The 14,216-nt window shown below is 45.3% G+C and overlaps 1 protein-coding gene across 4 annotated transcripts in view; it reads right to left on the minus strand.

Annotated features, from left to right (window-relative positions):
• Positions 1 to 13,591, minus strand: part of LOC122541752 (sorbin and SH3 domain-containing protein 1-like) — a 406,532-nt gene extending 392,941 nt beyond the window's left edge. For 2 of the 4 annotated variants that reach the window (XM_087982591.1, XM_087982587.1), the window contains exon 1: positions 13,454 to 13,591. The gene's annotated coding sequence lies outside the window, so the exon portion shown is untranslated. The remainder of the gene's footprint in view (positions 1 to 13,453) is intronic. The other 2 variants (XM_087982603.1, XM_087982599.1) reach the window with 2 other exon arrangements.
• Between the last annotated feature and the right edge of the window lie 625 nt (positions 13,592 to 14,216).

Here is a 14,216-nt window from a genome sequence, read left to right on the forward strand (position 1 = left end):
TATCTTTCCTTTTCCTTTCAAAATAGGCCATGGCACATTCCCTGCTAAACCCTCTAATTGTGAAATCAATTTTCAAATGACCCACAACAAACTTTCTTCAGGGTTAATATGAAAATATAGTTTATTCAGGCCCTCAAACGCAGAGGATTATTGACATTCAAACACACACACACTCTCTCACACATCCACACACAGACACCATGCAAACACACACAGACAGACACACAAACACACAGATACACAGACACATAAGCATAAGGAAAGAAGTGCAGTTGGAAGTAATTTAACACTGAAATGTATGAACATTACATCACATGCATTTTAATCTAGTCCAGTGAAAGTTTTTTCCCCCAGACTGATCTTGCAGAATCTCTTCTCATAGTAGTTGAGGCATAATAGTGCCTTTTTCAGATGAATGTAAGATTTCTTCCAAAAACCTCTTCCACAAACCTGGTTTTGAAGAGGTTGGAACTAAATGATCAACTAAGCCTGCACTCTGTTTGGAGAATCATGCAGGAAGTGGGTTGATAGTAGGCTCGCTCTTCCCAGATTAAGACAAGGCAATTTGAGTGACTCATGTAGCACAGTGATAATCTCCATACTTCTGAACCAGAAATCCCAGGTTCAAGTCTCATCTGCCTAGCGGTGTATATAATAACATTCCTGAACAGTTCATGTGACTGGGTTCCTACATGATTCACTTTAGCTCATGAGGTAATTTCTATGTTTCTGACTCTGGTCATTGTTTATTTGCATAAGATAAAAAGTGCCATTAGTGCCACTTCAGGCATAATGACTTCCAATATCTTCTTCCTTACAAACCCCCAACTTTGTTCAGAAAAAACTGAGAGTGATCTCTTGCTATCGTTCTTGTGTTGGTGAACTGCAAGGTCCCCACAATGCAATGGTATGAAAATGCTGCAGAATAACATAAGTCCTGTCGTGATTACTGCTGATCAGAACTTTCCACAAATTGTGGTCAATTGACCAGCAACATCCTGCAAAGATCATTTTAAAAAGTAAAACGAGTACAGCTTTTAGAAACAGATTATGATCTCTCTTCATGCTTTATGGCATGACCCTTAAATGAAAAATAATTGATTCATTTATTCTACATGATATTTTGACAGAGGAAAGGAAAGTAGAAATGGACCCTCATTCACTCTTGAAAGTCAAACACAGAGCTGGCAGATGAATAGTGCTTCTAAGGGTCTACAATCAGGACAGGATAGGCCAATGTGAGCAACTTTTAGTCTAAAAGGTTCCAAGAACCAATTCTATGTAGCCACCTGGCATTGGATGTTACGCATGTTTCCAGAAATTTCAAAATGGCCACTGATTATGTGTAGCAGGATGGCTTTCAATTTGTTAAAGACCACTTGGCTAAAACTCCAGTCTCACCATTTGCCATTTTCCTCTTGCTGTAGTAACTTATCAGAGCATCCAGGTAGACGACACAATTGAGGAGTTATCTGGGTTATCAGCCAATGAAATGTAGAATCGTACAGTTCAGCAGAGGCTTTTCGGCCCATTAGGTTTGTAGTTTACCAGAACTACACAAAATCTACACTGGCTCCACTTTCCACTTCTTGGACTATAGCTGTGAATGTTATATTTCTCTTAAAGATTGTGAAGTTTTCCATCTCAACTATATTCCCGGGCAGTGCATTCCAGACACTCTGGGTGAAAAATGTTTTCCTCAAATCCTCTCAAAGCTTCCTGTCTTCCACCTTAAAATTATGCCTGTTATTGACCATTCAAAAAGGAGGAACATCTGCTTTCTATTCACGTTGTGCATGCCCCTCATCATCTTACACACCTCGATCAAGACCTTCTCAATCTTCACTGCTCCAAAGAAAATAACATGAGCTTATCCAATCTCTCTTCTTTGCTGAAATGCTCCATCCAGGTGAAATCCTGGTGAATCTCCTCTGCACTCCCTCCAGTGCAATCACATCTTCCTATAGTGTGGAGGCCAGAACTGCACACAGTTCGCCAGCCAAAGTCCGTACAGGTCCAACATGACCTCACTGCTCTTATACTGTGTGCTTTTACTGACAAAAGCAAATGCCCCATGTGTGTTTTACCCTGTAAAGCTACCCTGCTACCTTCAGGGATTTGTAGACAAAACAGCCAAATATCTCAAGATGACAAGTCTTGCCACGGCTGTTCTTTCCACTCAGGTACTTGACTTTAAACTGGGACAGCTCATTTGGATGACAAGGTTGAGATTCCTTTTGCTCTGAGATTCATAGGGATGTCTGGGCAGTGTGTTTGCTCAATGGTTAGCACTGCTGTCTCACAGTGCCAGGGATCCTGGTTCGAATCCATCCTCAGGCAACTATCTGTTTGGATTCTCCTCATGTCTGCATGAGTTTCCTCCCACAGTCCAAAGATGTGCAGGTTAGGTGGATTGATGCTAAATGGCCTGCAGTGTTCAGGATGTGCAGGCTAGATGGATTAGCCATGGGAAATGCAGGGATAGGGTAGAGGAGGGAGTCTCGGTGGGATGCTCCTCAGTGGGTCAATGTGTACTGAATGGCTGGCTTCCATGCTGTCAGGATTCTATGATCCCAGAGCCTTTGTAAATAGGTTGGTCTAAGTGGGTGGACTGAGTAGCCTTCCCTTTCTCTAAATCCCCAAGGTGAGGGGTTGGACAAGACGTTCCATGGTCATTGTATTAAGGGGTAAACATGGATCTGTAATGATCCATTCAGCTTTAGGGGCAGTGCAGTGAGGGCGCTCCAGATGTTTTGGAGCGCAATTACATCGCAGTCTAATACCTGCTCGATCTCCTTGCCAGCCTGTACCAGCTTAGCTAGCACAGCTTTCGATTTATTGGTGTTGGTTCTGCCACAACCACATCATGGGATCTATCCTGATAGATGCTCATGGATTTCTTTAACTTGCCAGAACAAAACACACCCTGCTCTTTTGTCAGGGATATAATTGAGTCTCTAAGATTCAGGTACCTGCCAGCCTGGAGATTCAACTCAAGAAGTCATCTCACATCCCCTTTCCAACAGACATCCTCCCTCCACCAACCCTGCAACCCAGATGTGACCACCTCCCCTGCCCCAGTCCCTGAACCCCAGATGTGACCACCTCCCCTGCCCCAGTCCCTGAACCCCAGATATGACCACCTCCCTGCCCCAGTCCCTGAACCCCAGATATGACCACCTCCCTTGCCCCAGTCCCTGAACCCCAGATGTGACCACCTTCCCTACCCCAGTCCCTGAACTCAAGACATGACCACCTCCTCTGTCCCAGTCCCTGAACCCAAGATATGACCACCTCCCCCCTGTCCAGTCCCGGAACCCCAGATATGCCCACCCCTTGCCCCTGACACCCAGATGTGCTCCCCCTTGCCCTGATCCCCAGATGTGGCCACCTCCCCTGCCCCAGTACCTGAACCCCAGATGTGGCAACTCCTTACCCTGGTCCCCAGATGTGTCCACCAGCCCTGTCCCAGTTCCTGACCCCAAGATGTGCCCACCACCTCTGCCCAAGTCCCTGACCCAAGATGAGCCCAGCACCTTGTCCCCATTGCCCTAGATGTGTCCACCCCCTGCCCCAGATGTGCCCACCCCCTGGTCCTGACCCCCAGATGTGCCCTCCTCCCCATCCCAGGCCCTGACCCAGATGTACCCACCCCTTGTCTCAACCCCCAGAGGTCCCACCTCCCCTGCCCCAGTCCCTAACCCCCAGATGTGCCCAGCACGTTGTCCCCACTACCCTAGATGTGCCCATTATCCTAGCTCTCACCCTCAGATGTGCCCAACTCCCTTGCCCCTCAGCTATGCCCACCTCTCCTTGCCCCATACCCCACATGTGCCCACCTTCCCTGCCCCACAATCTCAGATATGCCCACTTTCTTTCAGACAGACCCTCACCATTTGACTGGTCTCTAGGTGTTGTTCTGTTTTGGCTGCACTTGAACACCTCTGGTGGGTTGGTAGCGCTCTTTCTGTGCGGTGTAACTTTGGGGAGGGGCTGGTTTACAAAACTGACCCATTTCATTTGGGACACTAACACTGTCAAGTCATCCATGGCCTCAACATCACAATGGAAATCAGCTCACACAGAGCACGTGTTTATCCACTTGCAAGGGATTCTAGAAAAAAAGTTTCCCAAATTACCCTGACCAAACCTGTAACAAGGGTGGTGTTGTAGAATCCCCATTTCACCATCTGACAGATACAGGAATTGTCCAACACCGATGGTGCCTTCCTCCTCAGTTCCTTTCAGAAGCATCAATCTCAGTTGCTTGGTGATGTTAAAAGGTCAATAATTATGACTCGTCAAGAAGGTCCCAAGGTTGGACCCGCTGGGGGTCCTGAACAGGGTTATTTGTTCAAAAGTAGAATTGAGTCTCAGCAGTTCAACTCTTGCCCATGCACCAAGTGACTGCCCCCTACTGGCTGATGAGGCCATCTCCATGTTGCTACCCCTTACTGTCCAGGCTCACTGGTAAAGAACAGCTAATTAACTGAGGCACTGCAGGCTTGGTGATATTCAGGGCACAGTGCCCACTGGGACCCAATGAGTATAAAGGGGAAAGGAATCAATCTGATGACATTAGTCTGGTTTTAACAATGAGGTTATATGTTTATTTGAAGTGATACTTTCAGAGCCAAGGAAATGTTTTCTATCTCCATAATAAGCACTTTATACAGGACAGTCCATTTAGGGATTAAACAATACGTCAGGAAGAATCCATTCTCTTTGATTTCCACCCCGCCACAGCTTTCTGCTCAAAGTAAACCTTTACTCATGACTGATTCAGACTCTCATCATGTTGTAGACAGAGCAAGTATGAGTTCTGATAAAGCAATTTGATATATTAAATGCTCCCTCCCTCCCCACTGCCTGCAGTGTACTCCATGTATAGAACCGTCTGCAGGAACTCACTAAGGCTCCTTCAATAGCTATTTCCAAACCCACAATCCCTGCTGTCTGAAAGGACAAGGGTAGCAGGGATTGTGGAAATATCCAAACCGTCAAGTTCCCATTCATCTCACAAAGCATTCTTACTTGGAAGTATTCCTTCAAACCTTTGGCAAAGGTTCCTTCATCAGAATTGGTTTAATCCTGGGAACTCACTCTGAGCCAGAACTGTGGGACCCCCTGACCAGATGGGACTGTAGTGGTTCAAAAACAAAACCAGTCACCATCTTCCAAAGGGATCCAGAGACATACGAACAGAGGAATTAACAAGGACACGCAGTAGCTGTTCCTTTAATAAGCTTCATATTTCAATTATGCCCATCCCCTCAGGAATTCAGCACCTCAGGTCTGCTCCATGATTTAATAAGATCATGGCTGATCTGTTAGTGTTTCGAATCCCACAACCCCATCCACCACGATACCTCTTCATTCCCGTCTGAAACAAGGATCTATCTACTTCTTGAAACTATATAATGAAAAATATAACCCCAGATTTCGATGTTGTGGCCATTTCGGAGACATGGGTAGAGCAGGGTCAGGAATGGTAGCTGCAGATTCCGGGATTTAGATGTTTCAGTAAGAACAGAGAAAATGGTAAAGGGGTGGGGGGGGGGGGCGGTGGGTGTTGGGGAGGATGTGGCATTGTTAGTCAAGAACAGTATTACAGTTGCAGAAATGATGTTTGAGGACTCATCTACTGAGATTGTATAGGCTGAGGTTAGAAACAGGAAAGGAGAGGTCACCCCTTTGGGAGTTTTATATAGTCCTCCGAATAGTTCTAGAGATGTAGAGGAATGGACGGCAAAGATGATTCTCAATAGGAGCAAAAGTGATAGGGTATGGGGGACTTTAATTTTCCAAATATTGACTGGGAATACTATAGTTCAAGGACTTTAGCTGGGTCAGTTTTTGTCCAATGTGTGCAGGAGGGTTTCCTGACAGTATGTAGACAGGCCAACAAGGGGTGGGGCCACATTGGATTTGGTACTGGGTAATGAACCTGACCAGGTGTTAGATTTGGAGGTAGGTGAGCACTTTGGTGATAGTGACCACAATTTGGTTACGTATACTTTAGCAATGGAAAGGGATAGGTATATACTGCAGAGCAAGATTTATTGCTTGGGGAAAGGCAATTATTATGTAATTAAGCAAAATTTAGGATGCATAGGATGGGAAAAGAAACTGCAGGGGATGGGCATAATTGAAACATGAAGCTTATTAAAGGAACAGCTACTGCGTGTCCTTGTTAAGTATGTACCTGTCAGGCAGGGAGAAAGTGGTCGAGCGAGGGAGCTGTGGTTTACTAAAGAGGTTGAAGTTCTTGTCAAGTGGAAGAAGAAGGATATGACGTGAAGGCTCAGTTAGGGCGCTTGAGGGTTACAAGTTAACCAGGAAAGACCTAAAGAGAGAGCTAAGAACAGCCAGGATGGGACAAGAGAAGTCATTGGCAGATAGGGTCAAGGGAAACCCTAAAGCTTTCTATAGGTATATGAGGAATAAAAGAATGACTAGACTAAGATAAGGTAAAAACAATGACTGCAGATGCTGCAAACCAGAGTCTAGATTAGAGTGGTGCTGGAAAAGCACAGCTCTTCGAATGCTGCCTGAACTGCTGTGCTTTTCCAGCACCACTCTAATCTAGACTAAGATAAGGACCAATCAAGGGTAGTAGTGGGAAGTTGTGTGTGGAGTTAGAGGAGATAGAAGAAGTGCTAAATGAATATTTTTCATTAGTATTCACACTGGAAAATGGCAATGTTGTCAAGGAGAACACTGAGATACAGGCTACTAGACTGGATGGGATTGAAGTTCACAAGGAGGAGGTGTTAGCAATTCTGGAAAGTGTGAAAATAGATAAATCCCCTGGGCTGGATGGGATCTTTCCTCAGATTATCTGGGAAGCCTGAGAGGAGGTTGCAGAGTCTATGGCTTTGATCATTAGGTTGTCATTGTCTACAGGAATAGTGCCAAAAGACTGGAGGATAGCAAATATTGTCCCTTTGTTCAAGAAGGGAAGTTGAGACGGTACCGTACCGCAACGATCTGTTTTGTGGCCACTGTGGTTTGTCATTTTTATAAATGACTTAGATGAGGGTGTAGAAGGATGGGTTAGTAAATTTGCAGATGACACTGTAGAGTTGTGGATAGTGTGGAAGGATGTTGCAGGTTACAGAGGTACATAGATAAGCTGCAGAGCTGGGTTGAGAGGTGGCAAATGGAGTTTAATGTGGAAAAACGTGAGGTCATTCACTTTAAAAGGAGTAACAGGAATGCAGAGTACTGGGTTAATGTTAACATTCTTGTAAGTGTAGATTAACAGAGAGATCTCGGTGTCCATGTGCATAGATCCCCAAATGTTGCTACCCAGGTTGATAGGGTTGTTAAGAAGGCAGATGGTGTATTAGCGTTTATTGGTAGAGGGATTGAGTTTCAGAACCATGAGGTCACACTGCAGCTGTACAAAACACTGGTGTGGGAGTATTGTGTACAGTTCTGGTCACCGCATTATAGGGAGGATCTGGAAGCATTGGAAAGGGTTCAGAGGAGATTTACCAGAATGTTGCCTGGTATGGAGGAAAGGTCATATGAGGAAAAGCTGAGGGATTTGAGGCTGTTTTCATTGGAGAGAAGAAAGTTGAGAGGTGACTTAATTCAGACATAGAAGATAATTAGAGGGTTAGACAGTGAGAACTTTTTTCCTCAGGTGGTGATGGCTAGCACGAGGGAACATAACTTTAAATTGAGGGGTGATAGATATAGGACAGATGTCAGAGGTAGTTTCTTTACTCAGAGAGTAATAGGGGCTTGGAACGCATTGCCTGCAACAGTCGTAGACTTGCCAATTTTAAGGGTATTTAGATTAGTGCGGAAACAGGCCCTTTGGCCCAACAAGCCCATACCAACCCTCCAACACTCCAAACTCTCTGTCTGACTAATGCACCTATGACTATGGGAAATTTAGCATGGCCAATCCATCTGACCTGCACATTCTTGGATTGTGGGAGGAAACTGGAGCACCCAGAGGAAACCCACGCAGACACAGGGAGAATGTGCAAACTCCATACAGACAGTTGCCTGAGGCTGGAATTGAACCTGGGTCCCTGGTGCTGTGAGGCTGCAGTGCTAACCACTGAGCCACCGTGCTGCCCCATGTAAATGGTCATTGGATAGGCATATGGATGAAAATGGAATAGTGTATGGTAGATGGGCTTCAGATTGGTTCCACAGGTCAGTGCAACATCGAGGGCTGAAGGGCCTGCACTGCGCTGTGATGTTCTATATTCTATGATCCTGCCTACACCACCTTCTGAGCTACAGAGTTCCAAAATCACACAACACCGTGCCTGAGACCAAAGGGCATATGTTTAAGGTGAGGAGCAAATGGTTTAGAGGAGATCTGAGGGAAAATGTTTTCAATCAGAGGGTGGAGGAAACATGGAATGCACTGCCTGAGATGGTGAGGAACATTTCAGATGTTCTGCCAGGGCATAGTCTGCTATGGACCATGTGTAGACAAATGGGAATAGTGTAGTTCAGTGTTTGTTGGTCAGCGTAGATGTGGTAGGCTGAAGGGCCTGTTTCTATGCTGTATGAGTCCATGGCTCTATGAATTCTCTGAGAGGAAAGATTTCTTCTCCCTGTTTAAAAAGGTGACCCTAATTTTAAAACAGTTAGGGACACTCAGTGTTTAAAAATGTTAGGGACACTCAGTAAATGCTCCAAGAATGATATTTTAAATCATACAGAATGAAACCAGAATGTTTTGTAGTTACCCTCTGGTGCCTACATCTCTATTCCTTTTGGAAAAGCTGAGCCAGAAATCAGGTTACAGGATTTACTTCAATTGGATAGACGGGAAACTTAATAAGGTCTCACCATTAGTGTAAATGCAGCGCACGTTGTTCTCGAGATGTGTGGAACAGTAACGCTCACCAGGTTAGATTTCTGGTTAGTTTTGAATCAAGCTCTGAGCAAGAGACAGGTGAAGGTTCCTGTGTGGACAGTGGATAAAGATCTGAATGACTGCCTGAGTAATACCTCACAAAGTTGAATAGCTTCACCCACTTACAGCCTGGATTGTCAACAGTGCGCAGTTGGAAAAGTTCCCAATTCCAGAAGTCTAAGTTGTAAAGATGGCTGCCAGGACCTCAGACCTTTAGCCAAGGGTGGGGGAGGGGATGATGGAGGGCTAGGTAGAACAGAGTGGGGGTGTAGGATACCGGGTACAAGGCAAACTGGGCAGAAGATGTGTGCCCATTACTGGCACATTATTGAAGGTTTTTAAAAATATATATAAAACAGTCCTTCAGTTCCAACCCACCCATACATTCCTTGGGTCCCATCCATGCCAACCCATGCCACCTAGATTCAAAATGATCAGCACAGAAAAAGGCCCTTTGGTCCATCGAGTCTGTGTGCCAATCAAGAACAACCGCTTAATTATTCTGATGCCATTTTGCAGCATTTGGTTCATAGCCTTCTTTGCTTGGCATCACAAGTGCACTCAGAGAAACTAAGGACTGCAGATGCTGGAGCTTAGAGTCGAGAGTGTGGTGCTGGAAAAGCACAGCAGGTCAGGCAGCGTCTGAGCAGCAGGAGAATCAATGTTTCAGACATAAGCCCTTCATCAGGAATGAGGCTTGTGGGCCGTGAGGGCTGAAAGATAAACGGGAGCAGGGTGGAGTTGGGGGGTAGGTAGGCGTTTTTACAGGGGGCAGGATGGGAGGAGGTGTAGTCCAGGTAGCTGTGGGAGTCGGTTGGTTTGTAGTAGATGTCCGTGTTGATTCGGTCGCCTGAGATAGGAGGAAGAACGCCTCATCTTCCGGCTAGGAACCCTCCAACCACAAGGGATGAACTCGGATTTCACCAGTTTTCTCATTTCCCCTCCCCCCAGCCTGTCTCAGTCAAATCCATCAAATTCAGCACCGCCTTCCTAACCTGCAATCTTCTTCCCGACCTCTCCGCCCCCACCCCAGTCTGACCTATCACCCTCACCTTGACCTCTTTCCACCTATCACATTTCCGACGCCCCTCCCCCAAGTCCCTCCTCCCTATCTTTTATCTTAGCCTGCTGGACCAACTTTCCTCATTCCTGAAGAAGGGCTAATGCCCGAAACGTCGATTCTCCTGTTCCCTAGATGCTGCCTGACCTGCTGCGCTTTTCCAGCAACACATTTCCATCTCTGATCTCCAGCATCTGCAGACCTCACTTTCTCCCCATATCCTTCTAATCCTTTCCTATCTGTGTATTTGTCCAGATGCCTGTTAAATGTTGTTAATGTATGCACCTCAATCACTTCTCCTGGGAGCTCATTCCATACGTGTACCACCCTCTGTGGAAACAAAATACCCCTCAGATTCCCTTTTATTCATTCCCCTCTCACCTTAAATGGATGTTCTCTAGTCCTTGATTCCCCAACCATGGGAAAAAGACTGATTGCATTCACCCTATCCATGGCTCTCATGATCCCTCCTAGTATCCTACAATCTAAAGAAAAAAGACTCAGCTTGTCTAACCTCTCCCTTTCACTCAGACCCTTGAATCCAGGCAACATCCTTGTAAATTTCTTCTGCACTCTTTCCAGTTTAATAACATCCTTCCTATAACAAGGTGACCATAACTGAACACAATACTCCAAGTGCAACTTCACCAACATCCTGTACAATTGCAACATAACTTCCCAACTTCTATACTCAGTGCCCTGACTGATGAAGGCCAATGTGCCAAAAGCCGCCTTCACTGCCCTGTCTACCTGGGACTCCACTTTCAGAGAACCTTGACCCTGAACTCCCCGTTTCCTCTGTTCCACTACACTCCTTAAGGCACTACCATTCACCATGAAACTCCTATCTTGATTTGACTTTCCAAAGTGCAAGGCCTCACAATTATCTACATTAAACTCTATTTGCCATTTATTGGCCCACTTCCTCAGCTGATCAAGGACCTGAGGCAATTTCTGAAAACCTTACTCACTGTCCACGTTACCGCCTATTTTAGTGTCATCTGCAAACTTATTCATCATACCTTGTGACATTCTTATCCAAGATGTGGAGATGCCAGTGTTGGACTGGGGAGGACAAAGTTAACAATCACACAACACCAGGTTTTAGTCCAGTGGTTTTATTTGGAAGTGCTAGCCTTCAGAGCACTGCTCCTTCATCAGGTAGATGTGAAAGAACTGCGTGGTGAATATGCAGTGCTCTGAAAACTAGCACTTCCAAATAAATCTGTTGGGCTAAACCTGGTGTTGTGTGATTTTTAACATTCTCGTCCATACCATTGATATAGATAACAAACAGCAATGGGCCCAACAATGACCCGTGAGGCACTCCACTAGTCACAGGCCTCCAGTCCAACAAACATCCTTCCATTATTACCCTCTGCTTCCTACCATCGAGCCAATTGTGTATCTAATTTGTCAGCTTCCTCTGGATTCCATGCGATCTAACCTTCCATAGCAGCCGACCATGTGGAACCGAATCAAAGACTTTACTGAAATCCATACAGAATACATCCTCATCAACCCTCCCGGTCACTTCATCAAAGAACTCTAACAAATTTGTGAGGCATGATCTCCCACATACAAAGCCATGCTGACTACTCCTAATCAAATTCTGCCTTTCCAAATGCATGTATATCTTATCCCTCGGAATCTTCTCAAGTCACTTATCTACCCCAGATGTTAAGGTCTATAGTTCCCAGGTTTTCTTTGCAGCCCTTTTTGAATAAGGGTAGAACATTCGCAACCCTCCAGTCTTTCGGGACCTTGCCCTTGGCTAACGATGATGCAAAAATATCAGCCAGGGCCCCCACAATTTCCTCTCTAGTGTTTTGCAGTGTCTTTGGATATATCTGGTCAGGACCAGGAGATTTATCAACCTTCATGCATTCTAATACATCCACCACCTCCTCTACTGTGATATGGATTGTCCCAAGACATTACCGCTAACTTCCCTAAGTTCCCAAGTCTTCATGTCTTTCTCCATGGTAAACCCTGAGGACAAATATTCAACCTCGCCCATCTCCTAAGGTTCTACAAATACATGTCCACTTTGGTCCTTGAGGGGCCCTATTCTCTTTCTAGTTATTCTTTTTTGTTTAATATATTAAAAGAACCTCATTGGATTCACCCTAATCTTCTCAGGCAAGACTATCCCATGCCTCTTTTCTGCCCTCCTGATTTCCTTCTTCAGTAACCTCCTCTAGAAACCTTCAGAGATTCCCTTGATCCCACCTGCCTGTACCTTTTCCTTTTTTCTAGTCAAAGCCTCAATATCTCTTGTCGTCCAGGGTTCCCTATTCCTCCCAACCTTGCCCTTCACCCTCACAGGAACATACAGACTTTGAGCTTTAGCTATCTCAGTTTTAAAGGCCTCCCACTTGGTGAAGGCCCCTTTGCCTGTAAACAAACTACTCCAATCAACCCCTGCAAGCTCCTGTCTAATTCCACCAAAATTCACCTAGCCCCAATTTAGATCTTGAATCTGTGGACCAGTTTTGTTCCTCTCCATAACTATTTTAAAATTAATAGAACTATGGTGTTCCCCCACTGTCACCTCCATCATCTGTCCTGCCCTATTTCCCAAGACTCTTCTTGAGTAGGATCCTCTATATATTGCTTGAGGAAACTTTCCTGAACGCTCTTAACAAATTCCACCCCATCTAAGCCCTTAACGCTCTGGCAATCCCACTACATGCTAGGAAAATTAAAATCCCCCTACTATGCCAACCCTATTGCTCCTGCAAGTCTCCCCAGTCTCCCTGTATATTTGTTCCTCTAATTTTCATTGACTATTTGGGGGCCTGTAGTATAACCCCAATAACATCACATCCTCTTCTTATTTCTTAGCTCCACCCACAAAGTCTCCCTGAATGATCCCTCAGTTATTTCATCTCTGATTGCTGCTGTGAGGCTCACCTTCATCAAAAATGCAACACCTCCTCCCCTCTTTCCAACATCTCTGTCTTGCTCAAAGCATCTATACCCTGGCACATTAAGCTGACAGTCCTGCCCCTCCCTTAGCCATGTTTCTATAATGGCTATAATATCCCAGTCCCGTGTACCCATCCATGTCCTGAGCTCATCGGCCTTACCTGTCAGCCCTCTTGCATTGAAACAAATGCATTTTAAGAGGCATTCCTCACTCTCTGTCGTGTACCAGCCTAACCTGTCTCCTCAACTTACTATTTCTGATTACTCTATCTCTTTCCAGCCTTGCTCCTGCCTCCCTGCTATTCAGATCCCCCCCCCCCCCTCCACCCCAACCCCCCCGCCAATCTAGTTTAAATCCTCCTTTGTAGCACTAGCAAACCTGCCCGGAAAAGATACTGGTCGCCCTCCAGTTCAGGTGCAGCCAGTTCCTCTTGAACAGGTCACCTCTGTCCCAGAAAAGATCCCAATGATCTAAAATTCTGAAACCCTGCCCTCTGCACCAATTCTCAGTCATATGTTTATGAACACTTTCACTATTATCCTTATTTAACTTGCAGGTTGTTTTCACATACCTTTTTATCACTTCTTAGTCTTCTCCTTGTGTTTTTTGATACTTTTCCTTGTCCCATTAGTGTTTCAGCATTTCCTCTTCCATTCTACTCCTGCCTGCCCATTTCCAGGTGCCTTTGATGGCCTGAGTTTTCAGGATTTCAGTAGGAGCAGCAGGAGAGGCACAGAGAGGACAGGCAGAGTGGGTGTTGTTCCCCAGGTATTTAAATTAATCGAACAATGGCAGCATAAACAGCCTAAGGTTTTCAAAGTAATAAAACCAGTTAAGCCGGAAGCTCAGAGGGTGGAAGATTTGCAAAAATATGCTTTTTAAATTTGCAAGTCCACAAATGTAGCATGGTTCAGACAAAGCGCTCATCCCTTTCAAAAGTGTTTTTTAAATGGAGATGCTGAACACAAATGCAGCTGAATGTGTGTGTGTATTTGTGCCCGTGGGATTAAATCGACAGACGCCAATTGTTAAATTCACTTTATGCTTACTGTTTTCCAAACTTCAAAAAACATGCCAAGCTGAGAGAGAAAGGGGAGAGAAAAAAAGAGGTGAACAAATTGATTTCTGGATTGGAGACAAAGGCTCTATCTGTCTCTGTGCCTCCCCAGAGTGCAGTGGACTAGATTTAGATTACATTACAGTGTGGAAACAGGCCCTTCAGCCCAACAAGTCTACACTGACACGCAACCCACCCATACCCCTACATTTACCCCTTACCTAACACTACGGGCAATTTAGCATGGCCAATTTACCTGACCTGCACATCTTTGGAC

The sequence above is a fragment of the Chiloscyllium plagiosum genome, unplaced genomic scaffold (genome assembly GCF_037043375.1).
Source record: "Chiloscyllium plagiosum isolate Xiang-an unplaced genomic scaffold, Cpla_swu_hap1 HiC_scaffold_43, whole genome shotgun sequence".
NCBI lineage: Eukaryota > Metazoa > Chordata > Chondrichthyes > Orectolobiformes > Hemiscylliidae > Chiloscyllium > Chiloscyllium plagiosum.